The sequence below is a fragment of the Papio anubis genome, chromosome 12 (assembly GCF_008728515.1).
Source record: "Papio anubis isolate 15944 chromosome 12, Panubis1.0, whole genome shotgun sequence".
NCBI lineage: Eukaryota > Metazoa > Chordata > Mammalia > Primates > Cercopithecidae > Papio > Papio anubis.
In genome coordinates this window covers 6,670,684-6,693,868 of record NC_044987.1, presented here as the reverse complement: position 1 = coordinate 6,693,868, position 23,185 = coordinate 6,670,684, and the positions used below count along the sequence as shown (strand labels likewise).

General features: G+C 42.7%; 2 long non-coding RNA genes across 2 annotated transcripts in view; one reads left to right on the top strand and one right to left on the bottom strand.

The window, feature by feature from the left end:
- LOC103878002 overlaps positions 1-23,185 on the top strand; it is a 152,825-nt gene that overhangs the window by 4,000 nt on the left and 125,640 nt on the right. The window contains exons 2-4 of the long non-coding RNA XR_002517290.2: positions 14,196-14,420; positions 19,764-20,014; positions 21,981-22,133. This is a non-coding gene — a long non-coding RNA (uncharacterized LOC103878002). The remainder of the gene's footprint in view (positions 1-14,195; positions 14,421-19,763; positions 20,015-21,980; positions 22,134-23,185) is intronic.
- On the bottom strand, positions 9,589-14,225 carry LOC108582086. The gene is made up of 2 exons (XR_002517291.1): positions 14,140-14,225; positions 9,589-10,736 (listed from the first exon to the last, which is right to left on the bottom strand). It is a non-coding gene; the product is annotated as an uncharacterized LOC108582086 (long non-coding RNA).

The following is a 23,185-nucleotide window of genomic DNA, read 5'->3' as shown; positions in this document are numbered from 1 at the left end:
TATTAGGCATTAGAAGGTGATTATGCAAAGTAGACAGAAAAGGAACATCCAGAGAGAGAATCAGGAGAGCATGTGTCTTAGAGGCCAAAGAGGAATGAGCTCAGAAAGAAGCCATGGCCAACCATACTGAATTCTAATAAGAGGTCGGGTAAGATGAAAACTGGAAAATGCCTATTGTATTTACAGACATGCAGGTTATTAGTAGCCTTAGAAACTTTTTTGAGAGTTTCAAGCATAAACGTGGGTAACATTAGATAGAAATGATCAAATTGAGAAACAGAGCCAAAGAGAGAAGATGAAGAAGGAATGATGTCTTCTAAGAGAATGGCAGTGACTGGGCTCCAAAGCTCAGGTCATGTCAATGGTCTTAGGTAGAAGGTGTTACAGTTCCTGATAGCAAGAGGGAAAGAGAATAGGAAGGTCACAGACAATGGTTTGATCGTTGGGGGCTGAGGGAACTCCCATTGATATCTTTTATTTTTTTATTTTTTAAATGTGAGACTCTATCTTAAAGAAAGAAAATTACTTATGAGAGCATAGGGTGTATAGAAAGAGAAGGAGATAGGGAGTGAGTGGCCAGGCGATTTAAAAATTTGGAGAAAGTTTGCAGCATCCTGCAGTGGGTAGAAGGTAAGCTAACTTGAAAAAATGTTGGATGATCTTTGGCAGTCCTGAGGGACTATTTGAGGTTATTGACAATAAATTGAAATTAGAACCAACATGTTTTATTTTTTACCTTTTTTCATCCCATCTTGTTCATGGTACATTTATAAAGATAGTTGTTTGGATTCACGAGGGTTGATGCTTGAACATGTGGGGATAATATTTAAGAGAAGGAAAAGGGATTGTTGGTACTGCTGAAATGATGGATGATGGAGGGACCTGTTGAAGGAAATGAGTAAGAGCAAGGAGAGGGGGTCTGATGAGTCCCCAGTGTTGACATCATGGGGCTGAACAGAGAGCTGGAAGAGGAGAGTCCACAGTGGAAGAGCGGGATGCTCAGGTTTAAACTTTTGGAGAGAGGACCACCATGCTCAGGGTCTTTCTCCAACAGCTTTCATCTTCTTACCTCTCAAGGTTCCTGCTCCATCGTTCCCACCCACAATGGGGATATCCCTATATCAATGACCAAACCAAACAAAATGCCTTTGTAACCACTGAGCTCAACCAGACATATTACTGATCACCTTTTTTCTTACTGTCAAACCACTACTTAAATGCATCACACACCCTGCTCCCATTTTTCTTTCCTTTCTTCACTTCAGAAACCTTATTTCTGCCTCCAACCTCACAGAAATGCCGTGTTCTATCTTCAGTGTTACTAATGATCTCTTTTCTACAAAATCCAGTGGTACTTTTCTATTCATCATCTTCCCTGAAGAAAAGTGAGGACTTTGAGAATCAAAGAAGTAGAGAGGGAATTTCAGGTGGAAATATAGCTTTAACATAAAGAAACGTAAGCAGACCTATGAAAAAGAACCTTCAAGGGACCATGCAGAGCCTGTGGACAGTAAAGGATGAATGTCAGAGATAGCAGGAGATGCAACTGGAAAATTGTAAAATAGGACAATTGGAAAATAGAACAGGGATGAGCTAAGTTGACTTACATACTAGGTCCCCTTGTTTAAACTTAGTCCTATTAGGCAGTGAGGAATATTCAGAACTTTTTTAGTAGGGAAATGACATGAAAGCAGTGTTGTTTTAGGAAGATTAATCTGGTCAAATTCAGAATGAATTAGACATGGCTAAAGGCTATGCATCTAGTTCAGAGAATTAAATTCCATCCAACAGGCATTTATGAAGCTTTCATATGGATATGTGCCGTCCATTGTCCTATAACATTGTCCTAGGGAGAAGCAAAGTGATGACTCGAGAGATAATACAAAGTAAATATGATATGTACATATTCCTTAGGACATCAGAATTCTAATAGTGGGAGCAGTGGGGAAGAACTTTGGGTAAATACCTCTACTATAAGGCATTATAAGAAATGTTTCAAAACAGAAATAGTCACTAAATTTTATGGAAGCTTCAAGGAGTAATCAATATCAACTGAAGTGGAAGATTAACAGAAGGTCTCTCGTAGGTGACATCAGTGGAGCCTTGAAGGAGGATAGAATATCAGCTGGTGGAAGTTACTGCAAATGCAGAATGTTGAGACATTTGCCACTATTACTCTACAGGCCCAGCTTTATAGCCCCCAGGCCCAAAGGCTTGGAGTTTCAGGTCAATTGTGTGAAGAGCTTGGATACGAACCATGTTCCATCCTGTAAATGTTCTAATTTGAGGGAAAGCGGAAATAGACTGCTGGAACAACCTGATTCCTGCAGTAATGAAATATTGTTGGCTATTGATCTACCAAAGGACTGAATTGATCATCTGCCCTGCTGGTGACTAGGAAGCAGTGAAAAGAGACAAGAGGAGAAAGCAACGGTCATGCAGGGAGCAGGTGGTGCACAGTCCTGGCCTCCAGTCTGTTTCAAGAGATCCTGATTCTACTTTCTGTGAGTTCAGTGTTTAGGGGTGACAGGTTAGCACTTCAGTGAGAGAGACACTGAGGGCTGCTGCAAGAACAGAGAAATGGTCAGCTGATCACTGACTTGCTCTCTGTTCTTGGGCAGATCATCTTTCCCTGGCGCATTGTTCCTACCTGTAAATTGAAGATAATAATCCGTGGCCCTTTGTTATCACAGTAAGTGGAAAATGAGATGAAGGTAGTAGGTGAAGGACATTGAAGTCACAAAGAGAAAGGAGCACTTCCATAAAACTTCCAGAGGGTAGTGTCAGCATCAACTAACATTTATGGGCACTGGCTCTGCACAGGGCACCATTTCATACCCCGTACACTGAATTAACTAAAACTACAAATTGTCCCTGTCTAGGGCAAGTTTGCCCTTCAAAAATCTCAGCTGCAGAGGTTATATAAATACACTCATAGGAGAAAAAAATGTTATAAAGGAGGAGGGGAAAGATTTTTTTTAATGCCCATATTTCTGTGTGTGGCTGACATGAGATTTTTATTTATTTTTACTAGTTAATTTTTTCTGTGCCTACACCCCAGGAATAAGCAAAGTCCATTAAGGAGTCTGATGCTACAAATGATCTTAGAGAAGATCACTAGAATTTATGGTCAGCTCTGCCCTTGCAACCTGCCTCCCTTGGAGCAGCAGGCGAGGAAGGCAGAGAGGCTGAGAGGCCATTGGCTGACATCAGCAGGTACTAAGCGTGCCATCCTTCCAGGTTTGGAGACGTGGAAGTAAACAGGACTTGCGTGGGATTGTGACAGGAGCAAGCTGTGACCTGGCTGTGGGGCTGCGGGTGGGGGCATGTGTGTCTGCTGGGTGGCAGGAGAAGTTTCTCTCTGTCCTGGGGCTGTGAAAGGCTGGGCTGCTCTCACACTGCAGGTGTCGGGGACTCAGGAGCCTCTTCTTATCTTTTGTGTGACTGCAACTATTTTCTCAAGAAAATTAAAGTGACTTAGTCAGTTAACCTGAAATTTCCAGCAGCAGATTAGAAGTTTTCTCATCAGACTTTGGTGGCTGAGAGAGCAGAAAGTGCTGAGTGCAACAGAGGTGGGATTCCACTACCACCTAGTGGGCAGCAAGGGGCTGCCTCTTTGCCCCTCATGGCTCCAAGGAACATCAAGGGAACTGGCAGGACAGTCAAAACGGAAGTTAATGTAAGTTCTAGGTAGAATTAGACCATCTTGTAGTGTTTCCATCAGCCACCTAATGGGGTACATTCTGAGCACCCCATCAGGGGCTGACAGCAGGTTGGAGAGCTGCTACCCTCCCTCAGAATTTGGTTCCTGGGCCCTGGAATGACAGGATGCACCCAGTCTGCTTCGGGGCAGTCAAATGGCCAAAGAGAGTTATGAGACCTGATTCGAGGAAACCTTTTTTCATATTTGAAGTCAGGGGCTTGTTCATCCACTGCAAAATCAGTTCACTGTTGTCAAAGACTGTAGCTGAGTCAGTTCTAGTTTCCTCCCTGCTGCCGGCCTTATGCACTGAGCATGTTACTCTTGAAACAGATGTATTTTTTTTGACAGTAGATGCAGTGCTCACAGTTTTATATGTGAAAAGAGGTGATGCTGACGTTTGTCATGATCACAATGAGACTAAAACGTGAGGATCACTGCCCACAGGCAGTTCACATTCTAGAGGAGCCGGGAGACACAAACAAGTAGTTGCAGAAAAATCTAACAGTGTGTACTGGTTAATTTCATGTGTCCACTTGGCTAGGCTATGGTATCATTTTTGGTTAAACACCAGTCTAAATATTGCTGTAAATGTGTTATTTAGATATTGTTAACATTTAAATTAGTAGCTTTTGAGTGAAGCAGGCCATAATGTGAATGTGCCTTGTCCAATCAGTTGTTGGCCTTAAGAGAAAAGACCTCAAAAGGTCCTTTGAGTAGAAGGAATTGTGCCTCCAGACTGCATTTAGATTCAAGGTACAACACTGACTCTTTCCAGGGTCTCCAGTCTGCAGGCCTGTCCTTCAGAATTTAGCCTTGCCAGCCCCTACAATTGCATGAGAGAACTCCTTAAAATAAATCTCTCAATACATGATGATAGAGAGAGAGAGAGAGAGAGAGAGAGAGAGAGAGATAGATAGATAGATAGATAGATAGATAGATAATAGATAGATAGATAGATGACAGATATAGACAGATGATAGATAGATAGGTGATAGATATAGAGAAAGATATATGATAGATAGTAATAGATAGATGATTGATAGGTGACAAATATAGGCAGATGATAGATATAGGTAGATGATTGATAAATAGATGACAGATATAGACAGATGATAGGTAGGTAGGTAGATAGATAGATAGATAGATAGATAGATAGATAGATAGATAGATAGACAGACAAACGGATGTGTATATAGATCCACAGATCTCTACAGATATGCACATTCTATTGGTTGTGATTCTCTGGAGGACCCTGACTAATATAGATTCATAATGGAGAGCATTTCAAAGCATTCTAGCATCACAGAGAAGAGATTCATTCTGCCTGAGGGATCAGGATGAATTTACATCAGAGGTAGCACTTAGGATACTCTTTCAAGGACAGACAAATTGAAGTTCCACAGATGAGGAAGGAAAATAATTTTTTTTCAGGCAAAGGGAATAAGCAGATATGATCTGATTAGAGAGACTATGCAAATGGAGTGACCCTCAGTAACTCTAGTCCACGGTGCCCGGGATGGCACATGCTGAATGAAAGCTGAGAGAGAATGAGACAAAGTTACTGAGCACCTGTTGTAAAGGACCTTGATTGCACAGGGTTTGTCCTTCCTCAGAGACACTAAGATCTCTGATGTCCTAGGCATGAATGCATAGTGTGAAGTGGAGGCAAGTGACAAGTTTGAGTTCCTTTGAAGGCTGCTTGGAATAGACAAGTAAACTTTAAAAGGCTGCTACAATTTTTAGTTCAAATTCTAATAAGAATTATCTGTAGGTGTGAAGACTAGCGATGGGTCACAGAGCACAGAGACAAAGAAATAGAATCAGTCTTCTCTCTGCTATCCTCTGATATCTTAATAAGAGTGAGTACAGCAGGATGGTTGAGAAGCTTGGTTCTGCCATCAGACCACACTCAGTCAGTATCTCTCCACTACTGGTTAAGTCACCTTGAACAAATTATTCTCCAAACCCCATTTTCTTAACTTATAAACCAGATCTAATAATAGTACCTGCCTCATAGGGCTGTTGAGAGGATTAAATGAGATCAGCCATGGGGGTGCTTGGCCTAGCACTGAGCACCTTGGAAAAGCTCACTAAGCATTATTTTTTAATGCGAAAAGGATACTAGAGCAAGATGCTAATACTGTTTAACATAAGGATGGAAATTTTTAAAAAGATTTCTAATACCATCCTAACCCTTTTGTCAAGTGGGTTTGCTGGTATATTGATCAGAAACGTAAGCTTCTGTTCTTCAAAGATGGCCTGTTCGGGTTACAATTGTGTTCTTGTTTTACCAAAGGGAAGAAGAAAAGGCACTACTAATTCTAATGGTGTCGACCAATAATTTTAGGTACAGAGAAGTTTAGAGAACACATTGCTTATGTACACACCACTTTCTGGTGTTTACCTTACAGTCAGATCCTTGGGGCTCCCAATGGGCCATTGTGAAACTCGTTAAAGGGCAGTCAGGATATCTCATTCTAATGTCATGTTTGAAAGGAAGACACATGCCATACACTCTTCACCATCCCATACTGCCTGCCTTTTTCCTAAGAGCTCTAAATCTCTGCTGTGGATCAAGGCTGTGAGGTGGTGTGATCGGATGGCTAGATGATTAAGAAGTAGCCTCATGAAGAGCCCGAGGCAGCCTGGCCCTCATTAATATATTCTGGTCAAGCCCCTAGGGCAAGAATGAAGACTGGAAATTATACTCGTCATCTTTCTAGAAGTTGGCATTAGGAAAGTATTTTCTCCTACAGGGTTAATGCTGGTTGAATATTCCTGGGGCATCTCCAGATAGGCACTGTAGAAACCGATGATCAGCGGAGATATTTTAAACCACCACAAATTTGCACAGGTGTAAATACAATGATTCAAATAAGTAGACACACATTTACACATGCATACACCCACACTTAAATACCACACCACATCCCCCAGTGTCATATGACATCTAGGGCTTCCCTGTCTACCATCTGTAAAAGGAGTCCATGGATGAACCTATCTCATGTGGGACTCTCCTGAGCTCAGCAGTTAGCTCTCTCTAAGCCCTGGTCTCCCCTTAAAGAAGAAGTTTTAAGAGGGTTGTGAAGCCATTTGACTACCAGGAAACTCACAGCCAGGTTTTGTGCTCAACTGCAGCAGCTGTCTTAGGATTAGGATTTAAGTAAGATTATCACTTTCCCTTTCCATTTCTCTACTCTTAGCTTTTTCCAGGGGGATGCACATTATACTCCTGTACCTAATGTATAACCATAAAGGTTCTCCCCAATGGCTTTCATGGCCGTAAATCTCACGAATCCTGTTCGCATATAACCCAGAGTCATAGAGTGGATCCTGTTTCTTCTAATGGCATCCCTCGTCCCTAAATGCCTAGCTAGGTGAAGGTTTAATTTTGAAACACACTGGTTCTCCAGTAAAACAGAATGCATAGTAGGGCTTGGGCCAGGGTCTCTTAGCCCGGACATGACGCACACTATGACGAGGTCTTCCACCCGGCTCACCCAGGAGTCCTAAGCCCGGACAGGACGCACACTGGGGTTTCCACCCGGCTCACCAGGGTCCTAGCCCAGACAGGACGCACACTGGGGTTTCCACCCGGCTCACCAGGGTCCTAGCCCGGACAGGACGCACACTGGGGTTTCCACCCAGCTCACTCTAGGACTTAATTTCTGCTTCTCTAGTAGGTCTGAATTATTTAAATCATAAATTTTCAAACATGTCTAAACATGAAAACATTTTAGCAAAATCTTGTAATGAAGCCAATAATAATAATAATAAAAGCAATAAATACTACAAGTATTAATACAACAGATGGATACCTCAGTGTGACAGTTTCAGGAGTGAAGGGTGTTTCCCCGTAGCTGCTAGCAGCTGACTGCCTCAGCTCTCAGACCTCTTTGAGGACTGCCTTGACTGAAGAAAACTGTTTCACCCAAAGTCACATCTGCTTCTCAGAGCAGCCTTCATCTAAAGTCTGATCAATGAGGGGGTATAAAGATGTGGCTCCCTTGTTCCAATTCATGACAACTCCAGTGAACCAGCCTCGCTCTCCAGCTTCCTATGGCATTGGCTGAGAGGCTTCCTTGCAAATCAACTCATCTTTCCGACCAATCTTGCTTCCTATCCCTCTTTCCCCCATGTGTTGATCCAACGCTCTCTGATACACATTCTGCTGTCTTATCTCTGCCTCAGGGTCTGCTTCCTGGGAACCTACTTGTGATTTTAACTAACATTCATTGCAACCTATTACTTCAGGATCTGTGATATGCTTTCCGCATGCATCATCTCATTTAACCCCTTCAACGGTCTTGCACAGGAAGGCAGAATGGGGTAGAGGATAATATTGTAGGTACAGTATTCCACCTTATCTGTGGGGAATAAGTTTCAAGACCCCCAGTGGAAGCCCAGTGTGGAATATGTTTCAAGACCCCCAGTATGAAACCTGATTGCCATCAATTAAAACATATTTGTGTTCATGTCTTCCATGCAGAAATTTAGTGCCTTTTCTGTCTTAACTAAGGACTTATGTACCATAGCCAAAATTTTTGCAGCATGAGAGGTGACAGCAAAACTAGCATCATTTTTCCCCCTTCTTCACAATGCAATGGATAGAAGATTCGTTCCTACCAGAAGTCTCAGTAACCTCAGCATACATTTTTTTTCTTTCCTTATTAAGTTCACCTTTCCAGCTGAAGGAAGTCTTTTAGGACTGCTCTTTGGCATATCTGAACTGCCAACATGACTACTCTTGCATTTTGGGGCCATTCTGAAGTAAAATAAGGTTGAATTGAATACAAACACTGTAATGTTGCAACAGTGCATCTGATAATGAAGACAGCTACTAAGTGACTCATGGGAGGGCATTGCAGACAGCGTGGACACGCTGGACAGAGGCATGATTCTTGTCCCAGGAGGGAGAGGGACAGCACAAGATTTCATCATGCTACTCAGAACGGTGTGCAGTTTAACACATATCAATTATTTATTTATAGAATTTTCCATTTAATATTTTTGGATCTTTATTGACCCTGGGTCACTGGAACAGCAGAAAGCAAAACCACAGCTAAAGAGCATTATTGTCTTGGCATCAGCTAGACCTGATCATCCTACTGCATTGGAACTTAGTCTAGAATCTTGGGCAATATTTTATTTTTTCTAATCCTGTTTTCTCATGAGTAAAACAGGCCTTATTAATAGAATTAAGCTTTGATGCCTCTTGGAAATATTAAATGAGATAACATATTTTCAGGGAGAAGCATCCCAATTGCAATAGTTTCACATGAATTCAACTCTGCCTGTCTGGTGAATTTTTTATACTGTTTATATGATGTAGGCAGTGGAAATAATCCTGCCTAAATAATCAGCAGAGTATAATAGTAAGAAAAGGAGCTCTGTGATCTGCCTGCTTGGGCCCATGTCCACTGTCACATCGTACCAAATTTTCCACCTATAAAAGGAAGATAATAATAGAAACTACCATGGCATGTTTTGAAGATTGAATAATTTAATATATGTGAAGCTCTCAGAATAGAACCTGACACATAGTAAAGTTACTAAAACATCACTGCATGTTGGATAAGGACGGCTTTTGTTTAAAGGTAAAGAATGAATTGTAAGGGCTTGTGACCATTGATGTAGAGATACCATAAATATTCAGATGGACAGGAAAGACAGTTAAAGTTGTTTCACCAACACATTGGAGAGCAAACATGAAACACCAGCGGAGACTCACTGAGAAGTGCTGACTTGAAAAGAGATAGGAAAGCTCATACAGGTCTAAATTCCCAAGCCCTGTAAAAAGTAGTATCTTTTCCAAGAACTTGGCATTTTCAGGGCTGCGTTTGTCTGTTTTGCATTGCTATAAAGGAATACCTCACACCAGGTAATTTATAAAGAAAAGAGGTTTATTTGAGTCATGGTTCCGCAGGCTGCATAAGCATGGCACCAGTATCTGTTCAGCTTCCACGGAGGCCTCAGGAAGCTTCCAGTCATGGCAGAAGGCCAAGGAGCAGGCACATGACATGGTGAGAGCTGAAGCAGGAAAGAGGGAGAAAGAGGAAGCGGGGAGGTCCCAGACTCTTTTAAACAACCAGATCTCACATGAACCAACAGAGTGAGAACTCACATTGCTGCAAGGACAGCAGGAAGCCATCATGAGGAATCTGCCCCCAGGACCCAGACGCTAAAGAAAAGTGTGATCAGGCTCCACTTCCAAATCTGGGGATCACATTTCAACCTGAGATTTGGAGGGGACAAACATTCAAACTATATCGGGATCATTTTAAATGTATATATACTTTATTCATGAGCTGACTCTAGAATTTAATGCTCTTGTAAACAATATTTCTGCTATAAAACAGTACTTGTCATGATAAATGTAAATAATTGATTTATTAATATTAAATTAATATAAAGCACTTAAAATGATGCCAAGCACATGGTCATTGCTATAAGAAATTTAGTAATGATTATTGTTATCCCCATTTTACAAACTGAAGCATATGAATGCTGAATAATAAATCCATCCCAGTTATCTGTCTTAAAACTCTGGGATCTTATCCACTTTGCTCTAGTTCAAAATATACAGTAAATAAAAGTAGAGCTGCCTGGTTGAAGTGGCCTGATCACTGCCCCCTCAACTGCCCCCTGATTCTGCAACTCCTGAGTGAACTCTGTGGCCCAATAGTATTCTGTGGAGCCCAGTTTGAAAATCCATCGAGCTTGATGATCCTTCTAGTTCCAAAATCCTATGATCACCAATAAAATCTGGCAAATCCAGTCCTATCCCCCACTCAGGTGGCCATTGGCAAGATGGCTGCTCTGACATACGTATTCAAGTCGCCACCTGAAAGCAAAATTTCTTTCTGTAAGCTACACAGGCTTAATCTATACCCTTGGAACAGATAAAGATAACAGTTGGTATTCCAAGCTGTCATCCCATCTAGACCAGAATCCGCTCTTCAGCCGCAGAAGCCAAAGAAATGTGGCAAATGTTCCATCACCCTCATCTCTACTGGGTCTTCCATGGAAGTTTCTGAGAAAGAAAAGATGTGGTTAAAGAGGCTCAGCTGCATAGATATCAGGGGCAAAGAAGAAAATGATGCAGTTTATCAATGCTTGTTAGACTTGGCCCTTGGAAAAGTATGGAACCTCCCGGTAGATGGGAAGACGTCCTTGCCATCTGCTCCTTTGCATAGTTCTTTTGCATTTTTTTCCTGCCAGCCAAAAGTTCCTTGACTTTGGTTCTCCAAGAGGGACTTAACCCTATACCCAAAAGCCACTGTAGGAATTACCACTCTATTTGCCCATCTGGCAGCCCCTGAACCAAATCTGTTGGCAGCTGGGACTATTGACTCATTATTTTGTAGCTTTTATCACTGACCAATGGATGCATGACCCTGCCATGTTGATAAAGGGAATGGGGGAGTTCTCTAGGGGTGGCCGCAGGGGGACACTCCTGGTTTGTCCCCGTGGCAGCATCCTGATGTTTAGAAGAATTATAGAAAGTTAATTTAGGGGGAGTGACATGCCATTTTAATGCAGGCAAACTAATCTGTAACAAGTCACCAACCCACATGTTAAGTATCTGAACTCCTGGCTGGATCTGGGTCTGGAGTTACATAAGACCACGTGACCACAAAGAAGGAGCCCAAAGCCAAGTGGCATGAAGCCAAGGGAGAGTGAAAGGGCTTCCGGGGGAAGGATGGAAGAACTGAGCTGTCCCATTAACAATTCTGTCCACGGGCCTGGAAAGAGAAGTAAAAAAATTAGAAGTACAAGGTGCAGGATGGAAACCTCCAAACAGGTCTTGGAACACAGGGGAGGAGGCAAGTCCTGGAAGGAGACCCTGAGCTGCTTAAGGGAACTTCAGGGGCCTTCTATAGAGAGGCTGCACCTTGCCTGAGGAGGGTGGCAGCAGCAGTTCAAGGTCACTGAGCTGGCGGAGACATGACAGGTTCAACAGAAAGGGAGATGGCACGAGGAGAGGGGTGATTTGCTCAGAGCTTTCTTTACAATGCATTCCTCCTAGTTTTTATTTCGGCGTGAAAGCTTCCAGGGAAGCTGGGATGAAAACGTGCGATGGGTTTGCTACACACAGCTATTCGTATCTGTTCTCAGCATCAGGAAATGGATAAAGAAGAAAGAATCAATACAAAGGGGTAGCAAGGAAGAAATGGGGCCAGGGTCAAGCTGTAATTTTCTGGCCAGAGTAGAATGTCTGTGGCCTGGGAGTTCCAGAAAATGATTCACAAAACTAACACACTTTGACCCTGTTATTCTCAGCTCTTATTTGAGGCAAAATGTGGTTTCTTTTCCTCTAATAGTTTCTATCTCTTGAATTTTTATTCTCTTTCAAAACTAGTTGATATTCTTGAGAGAAATATTCTTGATAGAAAACTATTTAAAACAAAGCAGAGTTATAGAAGGGAAAGGTTGGGGAAAGGGTGTCCTTCCAAATTGGGACAGCCTCTTACAACCATGGGCCCTCTGCAGGGCAGAGTGGTGGAGCTGTGAGCTTCACCAGGTGCTGACTTGGTTCTAGCCCAGTGCTCTGACTTGTTGGGTCAGTTTCAGTTGGGAATGCTCCCAATGAATGTTCAAAGACCCTGACTACAGTGGCTTAAGCAAATGGAAAAAACACCTTTCTTCTATAATGTGCACTCCCAAGTGAATGGGTGAATGTCCACAGGCTCAACTACATCAGCACCCAAACCTTTCAAGTCTCTCTGTTTTGTTTTCCCCATTTTATGCTTTGAGCCACATGCCCTTACTCCGGGAGAAAGAGGGCAAGAGAAAAGGGCAGCTCCTATATCTGGATAATAAAGGCTTTCTCAGAACCCCAGAGCAGGCATCTGCTTATGTCTCACTGGCCAGACTATGCCACATGCCTGAAGAGGGCAGAGGAGCTGCAGGTGACTTGAGCCACTCAATGAAGTCAGCCCCAGAGCACAATAAGTACCTGGGGAGAGACTGGAAAAGAAAGAGTGGAAAGGGGGATCAAGAGAGGGAGGAGAAGAAGAGGAGAGGAAGAGTGAGAGAGAAAGGAGGGAAGGAAGGAAGGAAGGAAGGAAGGAAGGAAGGAAGGAAGGAAGGGAGGGAGGGAGGGAGGGAGGGAGGGAAGAGGAAAGGGAGGAAGGAAGGAAGGGAGGGAGGGAGGGAAGAGGAAAGGGAGGAAAGAAGGAAGGAAGGAAGGCAGGAAGGAAGGAAAGGAGGGAAGGAGGGGAAAGAAAGGTGGTGTGGGGGCAGGAAAGAAGGGAAGGGAAGGTTTCTGGGCTTTAATTAAAAAGAAATGAATTGAAGTTTCAGACCTATTGTTAACCAACCATGGGGACTTGAGAAAGTTAAATTCTTTGGGCCACATTCTTTTCCATTCATAAAGTGGAGATACTTATATTTAATCCACAGGTATTTTATACAGATTAAATATTTAGAGGATGTAAAGAAATGTTGTAAACTGTCCTGTAGGGCTAATCACCTAAACAAAAACACTGATTGCATGATGACAGGTGACAGTCATTGGGCACTTCAGGTTAATTTTCAGGAGCAATTTCAGTGTGGCTTGGGCTTGAAAAACCTCTGCCCCAAGATGTGACATACAAGTGAAATATACGCTATACCCCTCTATATTTTTGGATATTGATTTTACACAGGCAGAACTGAATTGCAGACATCTTAATGAGGGTAATGGTGCAGAAGGGGCACTAGGTGGCAGCAAAGTTCTATGTTGGGATTTCCCAGGGGTTGCTAATCAAAGTATAGTAAACTAAGTACTTGATAAAATAGGCCGGGCGTGGTGGCTCAGGCCTGTATTCCCAGCACTTTGAGAGGCCAAGGCGGGCAGATCACGAGGTCAGGAGTTCGAGACAAGCCTGGCCAACATAGTGAAAACCCCGTCTCTACTAAAAATACAAAAATCAGCTGGACGTGGTAACATGTACCTGTAGTTCCAGCTATTTGGGAGGCTGAGGCAGGAGAATCACTTGAACCCGGGAGGCAGAAGTTGCAGTGAGCTGAGATCGCACCACTGCACTGCAGCCTGGGCGATAGAGCAAGACTCCGTCTCAAAAATAAACAAACAAATAAATAAAATAAGTAAATAAAAATAAAATAAAATAGGTATGCCGCACCTATGCTATACTTATTTCTCTTTGCAGACATCTCACACTCTTGTTCTGTTTGTCTTCTCTGGAGGTGAAAGTCAGCCATCTCAGTAGAAACTTGCATTTGAGGCTTAATTAGGGAAATTTAGGAGCTTAGGCATAAAACCTTAGCCAGTCACTGATACATGGCAGTTTCATTACCTGGAAAATGGGAATCACAATAGTATGAATACCTATGTCTTGGGGAGTTGTGACATTTAAATAAAATCATGTCTGTAAAGCACTTTGCGCAGCTTTGGGGATAAAGCAGACAGGATGTTGATAATTTCTTCTCACCTTTCTCTTCTTTGGGTCCTTTTGTTAAGAGAACACTGATGAGGCTTCTCTTCTAGGAACCTGGGTGCTGCGCATGGGTGCGAAAGAGACACTGGCTGGCTCAGCGTGATCACGGCCTAGAGAAAGAGTGGAGGAGGATCATGAGCTGGAAAGAGCTGGAAGATGAGAGAAGGTCTAGGGCCCCAAAGTGACAGACCAGCACCTAAGAACAGACCCAGAGAGAGAACCATCCCCATTGACTCAGATGGCTGGGAAAATTGAAGAACAGGCGTATCTTATAAGTAAGTTTCAGTTGTTTGTTGTACTATTATATCACACTCTTCCTATCTCTGAAACTTAAATGGAGGTGTCTTGCACACCCACTAGCATCGCTAGTGCTTTGCATCCCACACAGCATGGGGCACAAAGAGGTGACGGCCACGAGCATCAGTGGGGGAGAGTTAGTAGTAGAGGCAGGCAGTAGAGCAGATGGACTTTTCCAGGGGCCTGCAGAAATTCTGGGACTTCATATGGGGCTCATATTATCTTTACCTAATATGGTGAGGTGCATTTAAAATAAATTAAACAGGCCAAGCATGGTGGCTCACACCTGTAATCCCAGCACTTTAGGAGGCCCAGATGGTTGGGTCTCTTGAGGTCAAGAGTTTGAGACCAACCTGGTCAACATGGTGAAACCCCATCCCTACGGAAAATACAAAAATTAGCTGGGTGTGGTGGCTCATACCTGTAATCGCAGCTACTCAGGGAGCTGAGGCAAGAGAATCACTTGAATCCAGGAAGCGGAGGTTGTAGTGAGCTGAGATCATGCCATTGCCCTCCAGCCTAGGCAACAGAGAGAGACTCTGTCTCAAAAATAAAAAATAAATAAATAAATAAAACACATTTGGAAATGATTTCAAGCTTACTGAAAATTGAAGAATAAGATTAGTGCAGCTGTAATCCCAGCACTTTGGGAAGCCAAGGTGGGCAGATCACCTGAGGTCAGGGCGGGACCAGCCTGGCCAACATGGCAAAACCCCGTCTCTACTAAAAATACAAAAATTAGCCAGGTGTGGTGGAGCATGCCTGTAATTCCAGCTACTCAGGAGGCTGAGGCAGGAGAATCACTTTAACCCAGGAGGCAGAGGTTGTAGTGAGCCAAGGTCACACTAGTGTACTGAAGCCTGGGTAACAGAGTAAGACTCTGTCTCAGAAAGAAAAAAAAAAAAAAAAAAAGGTGCAGAAAGACTCATACCTTTTGCTCAGACTCCCATCTCGTTAGAGTATGGACCCTTTTTGCTGTCATCTGTTCTATATGACTAAATACTCTCCATAGCTTTTTTCATTAAACATTTGAGAGTAAATTACATACGTTCTGAATCTTTACCCTTAAATACTTATGCATGCATTTCCTATGAATAGGAATATTCATTTAGTAGTAACAGTATATTTATCAACCTTGGTAAATTTAACGTTGATGCAGTAACTTTAGTCTGCCATCCACATTCCAAGTCTGACACGTGGCTCAATGATGTCCTGAATAACACTTTTTCTTTTCTAGAAGAGAATCTAGGCTAGGCTCAGTTATTTATTTGCTAACTTATAAACATGTTCAGATTGTGCATTTTCACCCCAAATAGCTCATAGACTATAGTGAGTACTTTTCGAAGTATTACACCTGGAGACATATTAGCTCAATTGTCCCTCACTGGTGATGTTAATTTCGATCACCTGCTCGTGGTGCTTGATTTCACCACTGTGGAATCACTGCTTTTTTTCCCCTTGCAACAATAAGCAATCTGTAAGGAGATATTTAAAATCACGAGGATGTCCTGCTCTTCTTTAAAACGTCCCCCAAATCTAGCACCCATTATCTGTTCATTTCTGACTCAGTCTTTACTGTGAAAGTTGCACATGATGGTTTTCTGTCCTCAGCCTTCTCTCCATATTTATTAGGCAGCACCCAACATTCTACTGCAATCAAGAGTACTCCTGCTACCCTTTGTTTATCTATTTATTAGCTGTATGGGCTTAGATTTTCCTATGTTTTCAAAGGTTTATCATCAATTACTGAATTTTTTAATTATGGTGCTCAAAATGTCTCAGATTTGGCCAATGGGAGCCCTTCTGGGCTGGCTCCTGTGTCTCTGCGACATGCCCCCATTATGTTTTTAAGCACTTCCTTACCTTCCGACACAACAGGATATTCCAGGCACATCTTGTTCCTACTTTCTCCACCATCCCCCTGAAGATCCTTGCTTCCTTTTCATACAGAGACAGATTTGAATGCTAAGCACCCTCATTGCTCCTAGGTTGTCTCTCCTTCTCAGCCCTCTCAATGGACAGTGTTAGAAATAATTGCATATGCACCTGCACATGCAGAGACAGTGCTGCAGAAGCGTCTACGTACACATACATGCGGGTACATACATGGGAGCATGCACACATACATATACAGAGTTTAGACAGCATGATTCACCACTTGTGATGGTGAATATTGAATGTCAACTTGATTGGATTGAAGGGTGCAAAGCATTGTTTCTGGGTGTGTCTGTGAGGATGCTGCCACAGGAGATGAGCATTTGAGTCAGTGCACTGGGAGAGGCAGACCCACCCTCAATCTAGGTGGGCACCTTCTAATCAGCTGCCAGCACAGCTAGAATAAAGCAGGCAGAAGAATGTGAAAAGATTAGACTGGCTTAGCCTCCCAGCCTCCATCTTTCTCCCGTGCTGGATGCTTCCTGCCCTCACACATTGAACTCCAAGTTCAGCTTTGAGACTCTGGCAGGTGTCCTTGCTCCACAGCTTGCAGATGACCTATTGTGGGACCTCACCTTGTGATCGTGTGAGTTAATAGTCCTTAATAAACTCCCCTTTATATATACATCTATCCTATTAATTCTGTCCCGCTAGAGAACCCTGACTAATATACCACTCATACCTTTACTTTCCATTCATCTCCATATGATCTTTTTCTTCTCCTTGGGATAGAAGTGCACTACACTTTAATTTAAACATTAAAACAAAGATTGCCCCCCCCCAACAATAAAACCAGAGGATGTGTGGCCAATTTAGCAACAAATAATAGATTTACAGTAGCAGAAAGATAAAGTCACAAAATGGGTTAAAACTGGAGAGAAGCAAATAAAAACATCATTATAAATATCTTTCCAATGACTTATGCACTCATTTCAAAAAACATTTTTTTCAGAATCTACTGTGTCAAGCACTATTTTAGGTATTGAGATACATTAGTGAACAAATTAAAAATTCTCACTTTATTCAAGAGATGTGAGACACACAGCATAACATTTGTATGAAATGTATAATAGGTGATCGTTTTGAAAATGCTATATGAAAGATGAAAGCAAAAAAAGGGGCATAGAGGCACCTCAATGGGGGTATTTCCTTATATAGAGGGTTTGGGGTGCAGACCTTTCTGATAAGCTGATATGTGACCCGAGACCTGGAGGATGTGAAAGAGCAGCCATGAAGATCTCTGCCTGAGGCCAGAGTTCCAGGCAAAAGGTGGGTCAAGTGCATCCTAGAAGGCTGTGATGGGCGACAGTGAGGGGCTGCTGTGGCTGGAGCCCAGTGACTGGGCAGTGGTCGGAGGAGTTGCAGGAGGCGGTGCAGGGTCGGATCCTACAGGGCTTTTCACATCTGTAAGAATCCGGCTTCAGTGCAAGATGGGAAGCCACTGGAAGATTTTGAGCAGAGACATGCCATTGTCTGACCTGAGTTTCACAAAAGTCACTCCAGCCACTCTGCAGAGAATATACTCTACATGGACAAAGGGGAACAGGTGAGTCCAAACAGGGGGCGAGTGATAGAAACCAGAGGTGAACATGAGACTCTCGCAGTCATTCAGAGATGACGTGTTCTGTACTGAGGTTATGGCAAATGTGTGCACTGTCTGTGTAGAGACAGATGTCCAGTCAGCAAGCATTATTGCATGTCACTACGTGCCAGGGAATGTGATGACTTCTGGGGAATACAGAGATGAGTGAGACACAATCACAGCCCTCACAGAGCTCACAGTCTGGAGAATGTGGAGGGCAAGGCAGACATGCAGGAGGATGACAGTGTAACCTGATAGGCCCTGAGGCTAGTCAGGAGCAGACTGAGCCATGTGCTCACATGTCCAGTGCTCCATGTTGGTGGATCCCTGGACTCAGAGACAGCTTCAGAGAGGACGTGATTTCTCTTGAAATAGAAAGGAATCGGGAGCAAACAAGGAAGAGATTCTGGGGCTCTTGAGTGATAGAGAGAACATCTTTGGCTCTTGAATTTCCAGTTCCAGTCATAGCCCTCATTATGGCTTGCCGAGTCTGTCATTCCCTTGGGTACCCATGGAATTGTCTGCCATGGTTTTACAACAAGCTCCCCTTACCTCATCTGCCTTGAGAAAGTTTCTGTTCCTTGCAGCCAATGACTCTGGTCTGTGACACAGAGAAGATACAAATGCAGAATCAACAGCCTGATGCTGGCCAGGGCATATGCAGGGTTAGGATGGGGTGAAAGCAGGGCTGGTGTCCAGATTTCTGGCCCAGGTGTGACAGCAACATCATTTGTCAGAAGTAATATTCAGGAAGAAGCTCTCGAGTGTGCTCTCAGGTGTAATAAGTTTGAGCAGCCTCCAGGGTGCAGATGGCACACCTCGAGCTGAGGGGCCCTGGGTGTGGGAATGAGTTCTGGAAGGCTCCAGTAAGCATTGCTAGTGAAGCTGGGGGACCTGCAGGGAGAAGAAAAGTTAAGCATGGAGCCCCAAAGAATGTTTCCGCTGCAGGCAAAAGAAGAGAAGCCAGGAACAAAGAACAGCCAGGAATGAACTAAGACAAACAAGGGAGAAGGAAGCCAATAGACATCATGAAAGGAAAGCATTTCCAGGGGGAAAAAATTCCAATTTTTCCTTCCTTCCCTCCCTCCCTCCCTCCCTCCCTCCCTCCCTCCCTCCCTCCCTCCCTTCCTTCCTTCCTTCCTTCCTTCCTTCCTTCCTTCTTCATTTTTGGAATGGAGTCTCACTCTGCCGCCCATGCTGGGGTGCAGTGGCATCATCTTGGCTCACTGTGGCCTCCACCTCTCAAGTTAAAGCGATTCTTTTGCCTCAGCGCTCCGGGTAGCTGGAATTACAGGTGCAGGCCACCACACCCAGCTATTTTTTTTTTTTTTTTTTTTTTTTTGTATTTTTAGTAGAGAGGGGGTTTTACCATGTTGACCAGGCTGGGAGCTCCTGACCTCAAGTAATCCACCTACTTTGGCCTCCCAAAGTACTGGGATTACAAGAGTGAGCCACCTTGCCCAGCCCAATTCCTTATACCTTGAATGACCCGTTTGCCATAGCCCTTTTATTTCACGTATTTGTGCAGCGGTCTTAACTCCCACCCTAGGCTCGTGCATAGGGGCGGGGACCGCGGGCTGTCTGTGAACGGCGGCCTGAGCTGAGCGAGGTTCGCGGGGTGGTGAGCCAGCAGGGGGCGCCACGGAATGAAAGATCCCGAATGCCCCTCTCATTCTGTCCATCCTCAGATGTTATTTTACTGACTAGAGTTTTTTAACAGCTAAAACCAGGAAAAATATGCTTAACAATTCAGTACATTTTCTTACAAATGAAAGGAGTAAAATAAATGTATATTCTCCTGCAGAGCTCATCTGGAAGCCTCCTTACACACCCCTCTGCCGCCTGGTGGCATCTCCTTTTCTCTTGGATTTCTGGGGTGTCCGCTGATGTTGCTGTCAGAAAGCATTGAACTCTTCCCTCCCGCGATGCAGCGTGTCCGGCTGCCTCGGATATTCCCAGACCAGTCTAGCTGCCCAGCTCTTTACCCTCTGATTCTTCCCTGCTCCTTCTTCCAAGTCAGAGTGGGACACTGGCTTGTTATCTTTGGACCCCCAGGTAAGTTTCTACATCGTTCCAGGCCTCACTGTTTTTCCCATGTATAGATTGAGGAGATTTTTGTGCTCATCTTTAAATATCCACCTCAAATATTTTCTCTTCCCTTAGCCTATTTCATCATCCCTATGGGTCTGCCCTGAGAGCTGCTTCTGTGTTCCCAGCACAACCGGGTATGGCGGCTGTCTCAGCCCTTACCACGGGGCACTGAAAGAGATTGCTGGCCTGTGTCCTCTCTTGATCAGTGAGTTCCTTGGATTCAGGAACCTCGTCTTACATGTCTTTAAATCCCAATGATCTTAAATGCCTGATGTCCAGATCCTGTTTCAGAAGTGTCAATGCACTGAACCGACATTGGTCCAAGAGGTCACGAGTGTACCTTCTTATCCTAAGTGCCCTGCTTTTTTTAATTCTTAATGCAAAATCAGCTATGTGTGTCTCCCTCTCTCTTTTTTTTTTTTTTTTTTTGGTTATGTGAACAGAGTAAAGTGTTGTGGAAATTTTGTTCTGCATCTTATCTTATTCATCTTGGTTTACTTCCTTTTATTACACAAAACTTTCATGATCATGTGGTAAGATATTATTCCTCTTACAGAGGGTTAGCGATAAAGAAATAAGTAAAAGAAATGTCAAAGGCATTCTGGGAATTTAACTCAAATTATTGTCTTTCCTCATGTTGACCCCCAGGGTGAGCAAGGACTTCGAAATACAAAATAATGAGTGAACAAATACCGAGGCCACATCCGTGGTATACAGTGGAAAGTGTGGTGTATATGACTTGTGTGGTGTATATATGTGGTGTATATTGAAGGTGTAATGTATGTGGCTTGTGTGTGGAGAACATTTAATATCTCTGACTGTTCTGCTCAGGGACGCCCTTTATAGCCAGTTACAAGTGCATGTAGAACTTCAAAATTCACAGGCAGTACCACCCGTGTTAAATATCCTCTGGCCAAGGGAGACTGTAAGCTCTGTGTGTAAGCTTGGAGGGGCTCACCAAGGTCATCTCTATGTACAATCGTGTCATTTTTCATCAACTTTCTCTGAGTCCTGAGGAAGAAACAGCCTTGCGGCCACCATCCATCATTTCTAAAGCTAGCAGCAAAGCCATCCTTGGCAAGACTCCTGCTCTCTAAGCCAAACCACCAACAGCTACTCTTTCACACAAGGCTTCCTGGCCTAACCTACACTCTGCTAACCACACAGGCGACGCCCTTCACGACTGTGTTGCAACGCAGTCATTGCCAGGGTGCAGGCAGCTGGGGACAGGAGACATATGAAACCAATTTCAGTGTGTGGGCAATAATTTGTAGAGCTTTTGTGGAGTGTGAAATGTGACAGAGCACAATGACGGGTTTAAAATGGGTCAGAAATGGATGGTCTTTGTAAGAACAAGTTGGGGAAACGTGTGAGGATTTTAGGGGGTAATTTTTATGTAATACTTTATTATCTTTTGCACACGTATATTAGAAATTGTTGAAGCCATCCCTTCTCCCTCCATATTTGCATAGCTCTTTATGTATTTTACATTATGTATTAAAATCTTTCATGAATTAGTAATGTACATGCCAGTTTTTCCTGGTAGGCCCAATAGGGCAGGCATTACCATTCATCTATTTGTATCACTTCCACAGTGTCTGTAATAGTGACTGATTTTGAAGTGCTTTTTTAACATGAATGACATTTTCCATGCTTAATTAATATGTGTTTAACTTACTTAACTTCATTATTAAAATAAAGGTAAAGCACAAAACAACGTGACACTTATTCTAAGAAGTCAATGGGCAAAAGTAATAAATTCCAGTGGTTTTGAAGAATACATTCTGACTCATGGTGACATTTGTGTGTCATTTGATGAACACGTTTTGGATGATAGTTGAGATTTTTATGTCATTCAGTTTAATTAGAACTTCCATGTAGATTTTCATTTTAATAAATGTCAATCTTTTTTTTTCTAAAATATTAACAGTACAAGGAAAGAAAGAGACAAAAGTCATAAAACCACAAATAGGAAGACCAAGCTGGAGCTCGCCCATCTAACAGATGTTCCCATGCCAGCATCAACCTGGCTTCTCCCACGGCCAGAGGGAAATCGGTCTTTACTTTCCACATGGACAGGAAGGTAAATATTCAGATAATGTGCAGAAGAAAGGTTTAGCTGTGATATGAGTTGTGGCTCAGGGAGCCTGGAAACAACTGGTTGTTGAAGCAGGGAGTGTTGAAATAACATGTTGTTTTACAGTTCTTCACTGGGAGACTAATATTTCAACACATTTGAATGACTTCCTTGCAGAAAAATGCTTAGGCTTAAAACATGAAGCTGGATAAGTAACAGAAGCTTCCAAGAGAAAAATCACTCAACTTAGATATATTCCATGGCCAAGAAATTCAGGGTCTGTAGTTAGAAACGTTTCCAGCAAGCCCACCTCATGTTGTCTGTTCTCAAAGGGGATGACTTTGGATTGGACCTACTTTTCAAATAAAACTGTTAGGAGAGTGAGAGACAAATTTCAGATTCCTAGTTTGTCATGAGGGAATGACTGAGGAAATTGATGTTTAAGTGACAAAATTTGATTTTCTGACAATTAGGGAAATAAAGATAAATACTTCTATCCAACCCCTACACAAATCCATACATTGATTGTACAGTGATTTAGTGAGTGCCTGTATGAAATAAGTCTTGTGCTAGAGTTTCATCTACTGAATTTAAGTGATGAATCAGTTGCATAAAATTAGAAATCCTCTAATTTAAGTAGAGAGAATATAATCTTCATTTTTATAATGAAATTGCTTGGTGGGGGAACTACACTTATTAGATCAATGCCCATAACTGGAATGTTGGGTTTTTTCCCAATATTTATTAATTCTTTACTTACTGTAAGAGTTATATTCTTATTATTTTGGCTTTTGTTTGCACAACCTTTTGTTCCTTTTAAAATTATTTTTTAATGTATTGTTTATATTATTTTTGATTGACAAAATATAACTATATACATTTACAGAGTACAATGTGATATTTGGATATATGTATATAATGTGGAATGTTTTTGTTTCTGATTCTTTGGTAGAAATAAAATGATAATAATAATTATTATTATAAAAGCACATGAAAGAATGGAAATTTTGATAGGCAGTCTAGACTTCTAGAGTAGATTGGAGAGGACTTTATGAATA